Source organism: Teleopsis dalmanni, chromosome 1, assembly GCF_002237135.1.
Source record: "Teleopsis dalmanni isolate 2A chromosome 1, ASM223713v2, whole genome shotgun sequence".
Taxonomy (NCBI): Eukaryota; Metazoa; Arthropoda; class Insecta; order Diptera; family Diopsidae; genus Teleopsis; species Teleopsis dalmanni.
The window spans coordinates 204105066-204116634 of record NC_051846.1 but is presented as its reverse complement, the minus strand read 5'-3'; positions in this window follow the sequence as shown (position 1 = coordinate 204116634).

Genomic DNA, 11569 nt, shown 5'->3' with positions numbered 1-11569 from the left:
GTGAATGATTCATATTTCGAAATCCTTTCAACTATTTCGTTTCATTTCGATTTATTAGGAGGTACGGCGAATAATTCAAAATTCCAAACAAAAGTTTTGGCATTCACTCGCAATTACACGTTCAATGCACCCAGCGAAGTGTTAAGCGTGTCTAACATGAAATTACACAATATTTGACTGAATTCAATAAAATGTTAAATTATTCACATTTGGCGTGATGATGAAAATCTACGTACTTCAATTACCGCATTTCCAGTAAGCAACTCCAATGCTAAAATCACATATAAACGCACTCCACACACACTATTCACACACATACATACACACACGCCAACAACACCAACACACCACCGACAACAGCAACAACAGCAACAATGGCGGCAACAACAGAAAGGACACACTGGCACGCTGTAATGCACAAACAAAATGGCGACGTTGCAAGCAATTGAATTGAATGCGGCGCACTGTTCCCTGCACTATCGAAACAGGTAATTTGATTATTTCGCCTAATAATGCAGTTTGTAACCGTAAGCGCTGCCAATTAGAAACCAACAAAGACGTAATAGCTGATGCGGTGGGGTAGATCGGTTGGCATGAGGTTAAATTGGTGTTAGTGTGGTGTCGTAAGTGTATGCGTGTATGTGTGGAGTTAAACGGTCAAATAAATTCCGCGCTCGCTGATTGCACTCTAAGGCAGTACCGCTGCAGTTAGGCAATTATTATGTTTCAATTTAAATTTGTAAGTAGGTTGAAGTCGGCGGTGACGACGCTGATGACTTTAACAAATTACAGTTTAGATTCTTCTTTTTCCCCACCTGCATTTCAATGGGCGCGATTATCGAATTTGATATGTTGCACTTGCCCTACCTAAATGCAACCGTTGCAACCAAATGCATGTATTTCCGTAACGAATTTTATAAACCAACGCGCTTTTGGGTTTGAATAAAAGCCGTATTACAAATTAAGGTTTTCAACAATTGCATGAAAATAATTTGTGTATCTTTCTGTTTATCGAAAACTTGTAATTCCATGTCTTTGGTTTGTTATTTGCATTTCAGTCAACACTGCAACACTGAATTTAAAATGAAATGCGGAATATAAAAAATGTACAATGCACTTTACTGTTGAAAATGTTTGTGCTATGCAGAAAAATGCATTCTTTTATCTAATTAAATGCATTCTTACAGAACAAAACCAAGAGTTTGTTATTATGATTCACATTAAAAATATACATTAGAGAGACTTTAAAACGGAAAAGCGTTAAGGATAATAGTTGACTAACATACTAAAGCGTGAAGAACGTGATGGTACATTAGAAAAAGAAAATCTATAAGAAAATATGATCAAGAAATTCATCAAAGGCATATAATAAGAATTATCACTGGTATGAATAAAGGAATAATAAACGAATCTATGCCAACATTTTTGTATAATGGTTTTATCCGGTGGACAGGCGTGGAATACCTACGCATTAAACACAAACCGGCGACACAAACTAAACTCCTTCCCATCACTCTTAAAGACCTTCTTCTTCTTCTGACACGGGACTGTGTTAGTACTACATTGATATTTAAGTTATTTAAGACTTCCATCGGTGTGACCTAGGTTCAGGCCTGGTTCCTGCTTTAAATAGCCATCCTTGCACTTTGTCTTAATGTGGTATAAGTACTAGCTCCAGTTATCGTCTGTCAAAATCTGCATTTTTCATCCTCAGAAACTTTTCAGCAAAGATTGCAATACTAATTTGCTTTGTTTTCGAGCACTTTTGACCACCATCCTTGAGAAAAAATTACCGACATTCTTTGCTAGCAATTCTCGTTCGGGTAGCCACTCATTCCATACGAAGAACATGTGCTCACACTCGAAATATATGCATTCTACTGACATTGTTTTACCCTTGCGGTGAATGTAATTGTTAAAATATCCAAGACCAGACTGGAACTGAATAAAGTAGTAGTTGACGTCTCTGAAGTCCCTAGCTAGCCATTTTTTTCAGCTCTGCGATAATATCACAAGGTTCTTTCAATTAAAAATAATTTATTAAATATAACGAAACAACATCAAAGTCTACTGCATAATTCAAGTAATGCATTTGAAAAGTATGCAGTTATAGGACTCAATATAAGTAGGTACCCTTTTAATTGAATACTAGACTCGGTGTCTTCTTATAGAGACACCATTTCTGCGCTTTATGCTCGGGAACTCTGCCTTTAAGTTGATTCTTAAAGCTAAGAAAGATGTTTCATCTATGCTTTTAGAACGAGCCATGGTTTGTGCTCAAGTGAGCTTTAATGCATAACTCTACAATCTCTGTAAATTAAAGAAAAAAATCGATTTGAACAATATTCATCAAATCGAGGTAGCAAGAGCAGAGTTTTGTTATTATATTGCTGTTAGGATCCACAGATGGTTCGACCAAGTTGATTTTAATTAATTTTTGTTATAAAATCGTTTTATTTTTTTATGAATTCATTTATTTATTTACAAATTTATATTATTTATTTGAAAACTGAACCGAATCCTTTCGTATAGTTGAGTAATCATGTCTCAAAAGTAGAGAATGTGAAGAAATACTACTAGCAACTACATCACCTGTTCTGTTAATTAAATTTCCATGAAAATTGCTTAATAAAATTATCCTAAAATATTACTCATAATATTTGAAATTTAATCTCATTAAAATTTCACTAAATAAAAAATATTAAATGCCTCTATAATACAACTGTGAACGTTGCTAAAACCAAAACGTTTAACGTTTCTTTAAACCTTTGTTCTGCAATTAATTTATATTGTAATTAATTAAATTTAAATGTAGCAGCAAAATTAAGCAAAGTCAGTAAACTCAGAAGCGTAAATGAAACAATCTGTCAACAACAACGGCAAAAGTGCAAAATATTTCCGTTTAGATAAACTTAAAGCCCCACACATTCCGACATTATGCAGAGGCACAGTGAAATGAGTTTCTATTAATCAAATCATAGGTTATTTACTAACCTAGCCTTCGCATACAGAACTCCATGAATTATGAAAATTTACAATATAAATTGTATCGCGTTTGAGAAATCTGCACTCAAAAGTAAATTTAATTCAGTCGAATCGTTTCTGCAAATCAGTTTTATCATCAACAGAACATATCCTTCGCCTAAACGAATACTTATGTGTGACTACGAGTATTTACTGCCATATTTCGTATTGCGTACTACGTAATTTATAATTTGCATATTTAACTATTTAAGTCAAGTGTGTTTGATTAACAATTTCCAACGATTAGAACCTCTGGTATTGACATGAATAAATTATTCAGAAATTGCCCATGCAACCAGGAAGTTAAGCAATAATTATTGACTTAACCACAATCACTTTAGCATGTTCGCACTATTTTATTCACTTTAGATAATTATAAATATATTTATTAATTACAAATAAATATAATCTCGAATTGTGTGGTGTGGTTATTTATATAAGGACTATATGTAAGGATACAGTACATTTAATATATGTTCATTAATTGCTCAGTATGTTCTTTATTTTCAGATTTTAAAAATTTTGGACACACAATTAACAAATTTAATTAATTAAACTCATGAGCTGATTAGCAATAATATATGGACTTAATACAATCAAGATTACTATCTAAGGAAAGCATATAAGACCGATAGCTACATATGGCTCAGAAACATGGGTAATGACTAAGACAGACGAAGAAGCTTTAAAAATTTTTGAAAGAAAAATAATTCGCCAAATCTACGGGCCAATCCAAATTGATGCAGAAACTTTTCAAAAACGAATAAATAATAAAATTGAAGAACTACTAAGAAACAAAAATATAGTGAGATACATTAAGTCGCAAAGGCTACAATGGGCTGGCCATGTAGTAAGAATGGGACCGGAGAGAAAGCCCAGCAGCGTATACAATGCAAATCCAATGACAACCGAGGCACAGAGGTAGGCCAATAACAAGATGGGAAGAGAAAGAGTATGGTGATGCAAGAACGATTAGAGTACTGAACTGGAAAAGAGTAGCAGAAGATCGGAATAGATGAAGGCAGATCGTTAGCGAGGCCAAAGTTCACATTGGACTATAGTGCCAAATAAGAAGAAGAAGAATTAATTAAACTTTAATAATTTAACAAATATACAAGTTTAATAATATAATTAAACAATTACACAAGTTTTACATATTATTAAAAAAATAAAAAATAAAAAAGAGTTATGATATTTATGTATATGGGCATGGTGACATCGAGTAATCAAAATATTATAACAGAGATGATAGAAACACTCTAGGAATTGATTTTTAGGTATAGGTGCTTTGTGGTTTAATCTTCATATCGTCTTTTACACAATTAGACAAATTTTACATATTATTAAAAAAATAAAAAAGAGTTATGATATTTATGTATATGGGCATGGTGACATCGAGTAATCAAAATATTATAACAGAGATGATAGAAACACTCTTGGATTTTTAGGTATAGGTGCTTTGTGGTTTAATCTTCATATCGTCTTATGCTGAAACACGCTGTCCTCTAAGTGCATTTTTAAATAACAGAAATAAAGCATCATCGTATGGTGCAATGTTTGGAGAATGAGAAGGTTGAAGTGTTACGGTAATGCACCACTGCGTACTGTGGGGTTACCAACAAACTGCGAAATCTTCATAATTATAAATTATTTTATTGCATTTAATAAAATACATTAAACTTTGTTTTACTCTTATTGTACAAGTAAAACAAAACTATCTTAAATCATTTGCCATCCAATTTTCATAATGTCGTTTTGAATGAGTCTTTTAACAAGTATTTTACGGAATTATTATATTATTTTTGGCAATTGTTAAAACAAGTTCATTTTCAAATAAATATATAAACAAAAATAATGTCAAAAATTTCGTATCAAATTAGATGCTCCGTTCAACACATTATTAAGTCACATATATCTGACGAAATACAGATATGAAATGAAAATAGACAATTTTCATTAAAACATAATTACCAATAAGTCAATAACTCAAAATGAGCGTATGTATTTTTGCCGAGAGTACCTCTGTGGACCACAAAATGACAATATGACAGACATTGAATTTTACTGTGAAAATACGAAATGGAAATAAAGTAAAATGGTGTGGGCATAACTCATTTTCTATATTAGAAGGCAACTTAAACTATAAAACTATTGGTCAGATGAAGTTGGAATATCTGATAATAAAATTTGAACTGTAACTGAAAAACTTATTAAAACTGTAATCAATTGTTCAACACTTAACATCGACGTGTATGAGTGAAGCTATAACCTTTTTTAAAAGTAATGGAATCTAACACAATAAAGAATAAATTATTATAACTTAATATCATATATAGTATTTTAGGTATATTCAGAAAAAAACACAACTTCAGTTGGTCTGCAGCGTACTTAAGTGCACTGACTTTTCTACATTGACAACCCGATGAAAACTCACTGTAAGTTCAAGAACCCTTTAATGATGATGACGATTTTTATCGACAATTTACTGCATTCAGGTTTATAGTAACAGTAAAATGCATTCTATTAGTTTATGGAATTAGTCACTTTTAGCACTCTTTCTCGCACCATTCTCCCATTGTGTGGATCATCTTGCACTTATTTTACTAATTTCATTGGCTTTAAAATAAATAAGATATAAAAAAAGTATGTATAAAAGTTCAGACTATACTATTCCATAATTCAACTTTTTAAAACAAATTTTTATTTGCCTTGCAAAACAGATAACCGATCTGAAAACCCAAAAATTCATTAAGTCCATAGGTGGCATCACTTGATATGCGATGGCTCCATTAGTTCCAAAAAAAAACCCCACCGTGGAAAACCCACTGTAGTTGCATTGCACATTAAAATAGCTCCAATTTCCATCCAATTCAATGACATCACTTAGCAGCGGGAAACTATTGTTCAATCATTTATGCTGCAATTTTCAAATTGACAACGCATAACTGCAGTGCAACGCATGGACATGCCACCAATTCTGTTCTGCATTGCAATACTTTTTGGTTAGGAATAGCACACTCATTGATACATATTCGTGTTCATTTCTGATTCCTAAATCGATTACACTTATTTTTTTAACTTTTAAGCATTTCAGCAAAAATCGTGCAGTTCAGTACGCACAATCAGTTTTGACTTCCAAGAGTTTAACATTGTGCAGTACAGAGCGTATCTCTGCAGTTCATGCGGTTCCCCTCTAATTTCGATACATTTGCTGCGGAATTTTAATCTGCATAGCTATGAAATTGTGAAGTATAAGTGAATTGGCTGAACTGGCTAAAATTTAAATATTTCAGATGACTTTAGTATGGAAAACTTTACAAATATGTATGGGGGTTGGATAAATAAATTATGAAAATTGAGTTATTATTATCTAAAATTTACCCAATGCTCGTTCAAAGTTGAAATTATTCTGTCACTATTTTGGATAGAATATTAGAATATTGTACTTAATTCTGCATATAATATGTATGTATGTACATATGTCTTTTTAAAATTGAAATAAGGATAATTTTTTTTTAAATGCCGCTGTAAATTATAATACCTATTTTTTCGTACTATTGTACTTGAAACTATAAACACTTTTGAGATGTCTAGAAAGGACAACTAAACACCACACAATGTTCCTATACCGAATTTGGAACATATTCACTAATTTTGAGCTACGTAGGCTAATGAGCTACGTAGGCAATTAATGAAGTAGCAGTGCAAAGCGACAACAACATAACAGCTGTAGAGGAAGTATTTTTTGTTGTTGTTCGATTGCCGCACTAGTTATTGCAAATCGTGAACACTTAGATCACAAGTAGTAGATACGCCTTAAGAAGAGTGGTGTTTTAGCCTGAAACGTGATAACGACCCATTTATGAAGAAAAAAAAGAACACTGAACTATTTTCACGTGCATACATCATTCGATAGTGACATGGATGGGACTCTTCAGAAACCCCCCAGCCATCATAGAGTAAAAGTGTTCAGATGCACTAACTCGGAAAAGACTCAACATAACATAACATCATTGGTAATGTTAAACCGATTCTTATATTTATAACTATCTATTCAATGGTCATGTAGTAATTACTCTCATGAGCGGAAATTATTATTTGCTATATTGCTATTAGTTCTGTGTCAATCAATTTATGTAATATATAGTATTCCTTCACCATACTTCTTCATTAATCTTCTACAAATACCTTAGAAAATAACCTTAGATATAGTTTTAGATATAGTCAAGTTTGAATGAGATCGGTATTCGTTCATTAGAAGACACTGCTTCTGATTCTTGTCTAGTTAGTTCAACATGAATTTCATTTTTTTTTCATTTCATATTACACTGTTTACTCACTAAACTTAGCTAGATTTTGCTTAACTATCATTAATCTTGCAAAATAGTAGGGCAGAACTAGTATATTTGCTTTAGTATGATAGAAAATTACACTTTCTCGATTTAGTAGACTATTTTTTAAAACTAATCGCTAGAAGATACCAAAGATTTTAACTTGGGAAGTAATCACCGAGAAAATATATTTTTTTAAAGCTAAGATTTTAGCAGCAGGTATCGTCCTTCATATTGTCATACCAATCAATCCCTCCAACTCCCAACTAAACTTAGCTTGATTTTGCTTGACTATCTTGCACTATAATCTTGCACTATAGTAGGGCAGAAATAGTATGTTAACCATAGTATGATAGAAAATCACACTCCCTTGATTTGATAGACTGTTTTCTAAAACCAATCAATAGAAGATACCAAAAATTTAACTTTGGAAGTAATTAGCAGGAAAAATACAGTTTTTTAAGCTAAGAGAATATTGTCGGATGCTCTTAGCGTCGTTGTTTACCTTTGACTTATCCAACGAGAGTGGTTTTGGCAGTAGCTGTATTGATGCATACCAATACACTCCGGCAAGATGATATCCCGTGGGCAAGAATAAGAACAAAATTTTATACGCAAACTAAAAATTATAGAGGTACATATAATTATGCTTTTTTATTTTATTCTTATTCCTATTTTTTTTTGTATTATATATGCATATTTTTAACTACATTATATTTTATATTCGATGAAAGCTATAATTTCTTTAATATTTTTCTGTGACCAGAAATTTCAAAGCAGTTTATAACTTTCAAATGATTTCAAATAATATAACGAATAGTTGAAAACTCTTTTTTTATTGAATTTATTCTTCCAATCATTGAGTATTTACGTTCATAAATATTTGTATCATTTCTGGTAACATTTTTCATTTGATATTTACTGTCAAAGTAAATTACAATGAAATCATAAATTTTAATTCCAAAAAAATTTGTTTACTTCCATTTTTGCAAAATCGCATTTCTCTGCACAGCAAAATACCTAAAAAAAACTGCAATCTAAAAACTTTTACCATTACAGGCAATTAACACTGCACTGATGCTGCAAATTTACTTCAATTTCTACTGATTTATTTTTTCGTTTGTTTGCTGGAGAAAACTTTCCAATCAACACAATATTAAACTATAGAATCATTAACCTCCTCTGCTCTTCGACCAACGTTCGCTTTTTCCTTCCATACTGCATAAGCAACAGTTTTGAAACGTTTTTTGTTGTCCAGGACAATGCAAGAAACTATAAAATTCCTGCAATCAGCAAACGATTTTAAGAAATATTTTGTATTTTCATCGCACATCCATTCATTGTTTGGTTAATGCAATTTTCATTCAACTCATCTTCGATTTGAACCGTACCACTATAATCGCTATAGCCATTCCCTCCAAGTCCATATTTATTTGCAGAGATTTGCATAGCAAATTTTAACCGAATGAATTCATTAAGGACATTTTACACCATTTTGCAATTCTATGAATTTACCTTAGTCAAGTCAATTAGTAAAGCATTTGTGTTCGCAGAGCATATAAAACAACTCAAATTTTTAGTCCAAATAAAATCAAATATTTGATGAACTTTAATGGACTTAGTTTTCCGAGAGACTTTCTTAAACAAATAAATTAGTTCAGTATACGCAGAAGTAATAAAAATAAATTATTATTTGGAAGAATGAAAACGGTAACAGATTTAGTATACAAAGGTTATGTATTTTGAAAGATATAAGCAAAATATATTTATAATAGATTGAATTATTTGGAACAAAAACGATACGCCACAGAAGTGAGTATGCTGAGATGAAACAATAGAATGATAATAAAGGACAAAATAGAAAACATAGTTTTTGGAGGAAGTATCAAATTTGCAGACTTTGACATAAAACTGCAAGAACCCTTTGTCTTGTGGTATGTAATAAGTAGCCTAACGGATCATTCTCTACGTAATTAGAAAACTAGAGTTAAGACACGGTTAGAATTAGAACTATTAGAAATATTTATAACAAAAACTTTATGTCACGGAAGCGACTACTCGTTGAGAAAACAGTGGAATGATAACGAAGGACAAGGTACAAATCAAAATTTCTCAAGGAGGTGTCGAATAAGCAACGTTCAGCATAAAACTGCAAAATTTCTACATGCCATCGTGTCACTAAACTAGAGTTAAGATGAAATTTGAAAATGCAAGAGTTTCCGATAACGCCTGATAGATTCTTCTAAACCTGAAAAAATTCCATCAAACGCAACATGCGATATAGAAATGCGAATGAAGGTACTAAAAACAAAGCAATTTTAAAAACAAATTTGAAACATCTCTTCTTTTGAAGTGTAATAAGAGGAGTTTGGGATTGAGAGCCTTAAGTAAAACTATTTATCTACTTACTGATGCTTAGCGTACTGAAGACATGAAGTCCTCGTATCTCTTAAAATAAAAACTTCTTTTATAAATACTCTAAACCTTTAATATATGAACTTCAACGCTTTATTGCTAAAGTGTCTGAGAGTATCTAGACTCAAGTGTCTAGGAAAAAAGTATATTTTTAAATTAAGCTTAGCTGCTTCAAGTACTACATATTTCAGAAAAATACTTCATATACTCGCATTAACTCAATTTGTATGAAAACGCATCTAGAAAAAGTAATTAGATTATTTCACTTTAAATTTATCCCATTGAAATTTGCAAAATGTTTAAATTTTTTATGTACTATTCCAAAAATGTTATTATCACTACATTAAATAAATAAAATTTTAAATTTTATGTACAAAATTCGTTGATAACCACAACTGCGTGAATAAAAAACTACAGATTAATCAATAATTATTTTTAATTAAGTTAATTAACTATAATGGATTTATTTTATTTAGTGGTTACAAAATTATTTAATAAACATGTTAAATTATCTATCGTTTATAGTAATTCACTCATAATTTAGTGTGGCAACACTGCGTATACGTAACTTTTTTACGTGCAACAAGGCGTAAAATAAATGAATAGAAATATGTTAATAAAGTATTGAATTGACATATTTATCAATTTAGTAAACATACAATATAATTGCACTGTAAATAATTCAGAGAGGTGTAATGTCAATGTTTAAATTTTATAACAAATTTTAGGAGAAGTTTTTATGTCCTTAACAAAGCTTTTATATTGAGTGGAATGAGGATTAATACCGTGCAAGAGAGAGTAAGTATTGTTTATATTTCTTTCTAAATAAAAGCAATTTTTATAATAATATTTTATATACATTTAATATGTAATCACTGACAAATATTTTCTATAAATATTTCAACAGATCTTGTAAAGTCTCTCCTATTCGTAAATGCTAGAATTATACTCTTTTTTGTTGGAACCATTGATGAGATTTTCTAGCTGTAACTTTTGAACATGAATCAAAATTTCAGAGTATTAACATGGTACTTAAGAAAAACAACAAATTATAACTTTTTTGTTAACTTTTCATAGTATAAAAGCCGGTTTTAGACGGGGGACCGGATAAAAATTTCTTCTATGAGGTTTCATTATAGTCATCTCTTCTAAAAAAAAGTTTAAATGATTAAATCCTTTCAAGAAAAGTCAAATAAAATACTTTTATCCTTACGGAAAATATGTTTCTACTTTTTGCTTGTTAGGTTCTTGGTTTATTAATATAGTTTTTCTTCTTATGTCTTTTGCATCAGAAAATATGCTCGTTTTTAGCATCCATAACTGGAAGGCATTCTTCAGGGCAATACCCTCCCTTTCTAGCATTATAGATGTAATAATAAACGTAATAATAGACTTAATAATAGACGTAATAACAGACGTGAAAATAGATGTAATAATAGAGGTAATAATAGACGTAATAATCGACGTAATAATAAACGTAATAATAGACGTAATAACAGACGTAAAAATAGATGTGATAATAGACGTAATAATCGACGTAATAATAAACGTAATAATAGGCGTAATAATAGACGAAATAATAGACGTAAAAATAAACGTAAAAACAAATGTCAAAATAGACATCATAATAGACCAATAATAGAGATTCTAATAGAACCGAAGCATAAAATAGGAATATATGACCTTATTACTTAATTAATAGACCAATATCTGATATATATAATAAAGAGAACACAAGTAGGGAGATAGAATAGGATAGAAAGATTCTTTACATTTATTTTTATCAGTGATAGTGTTTA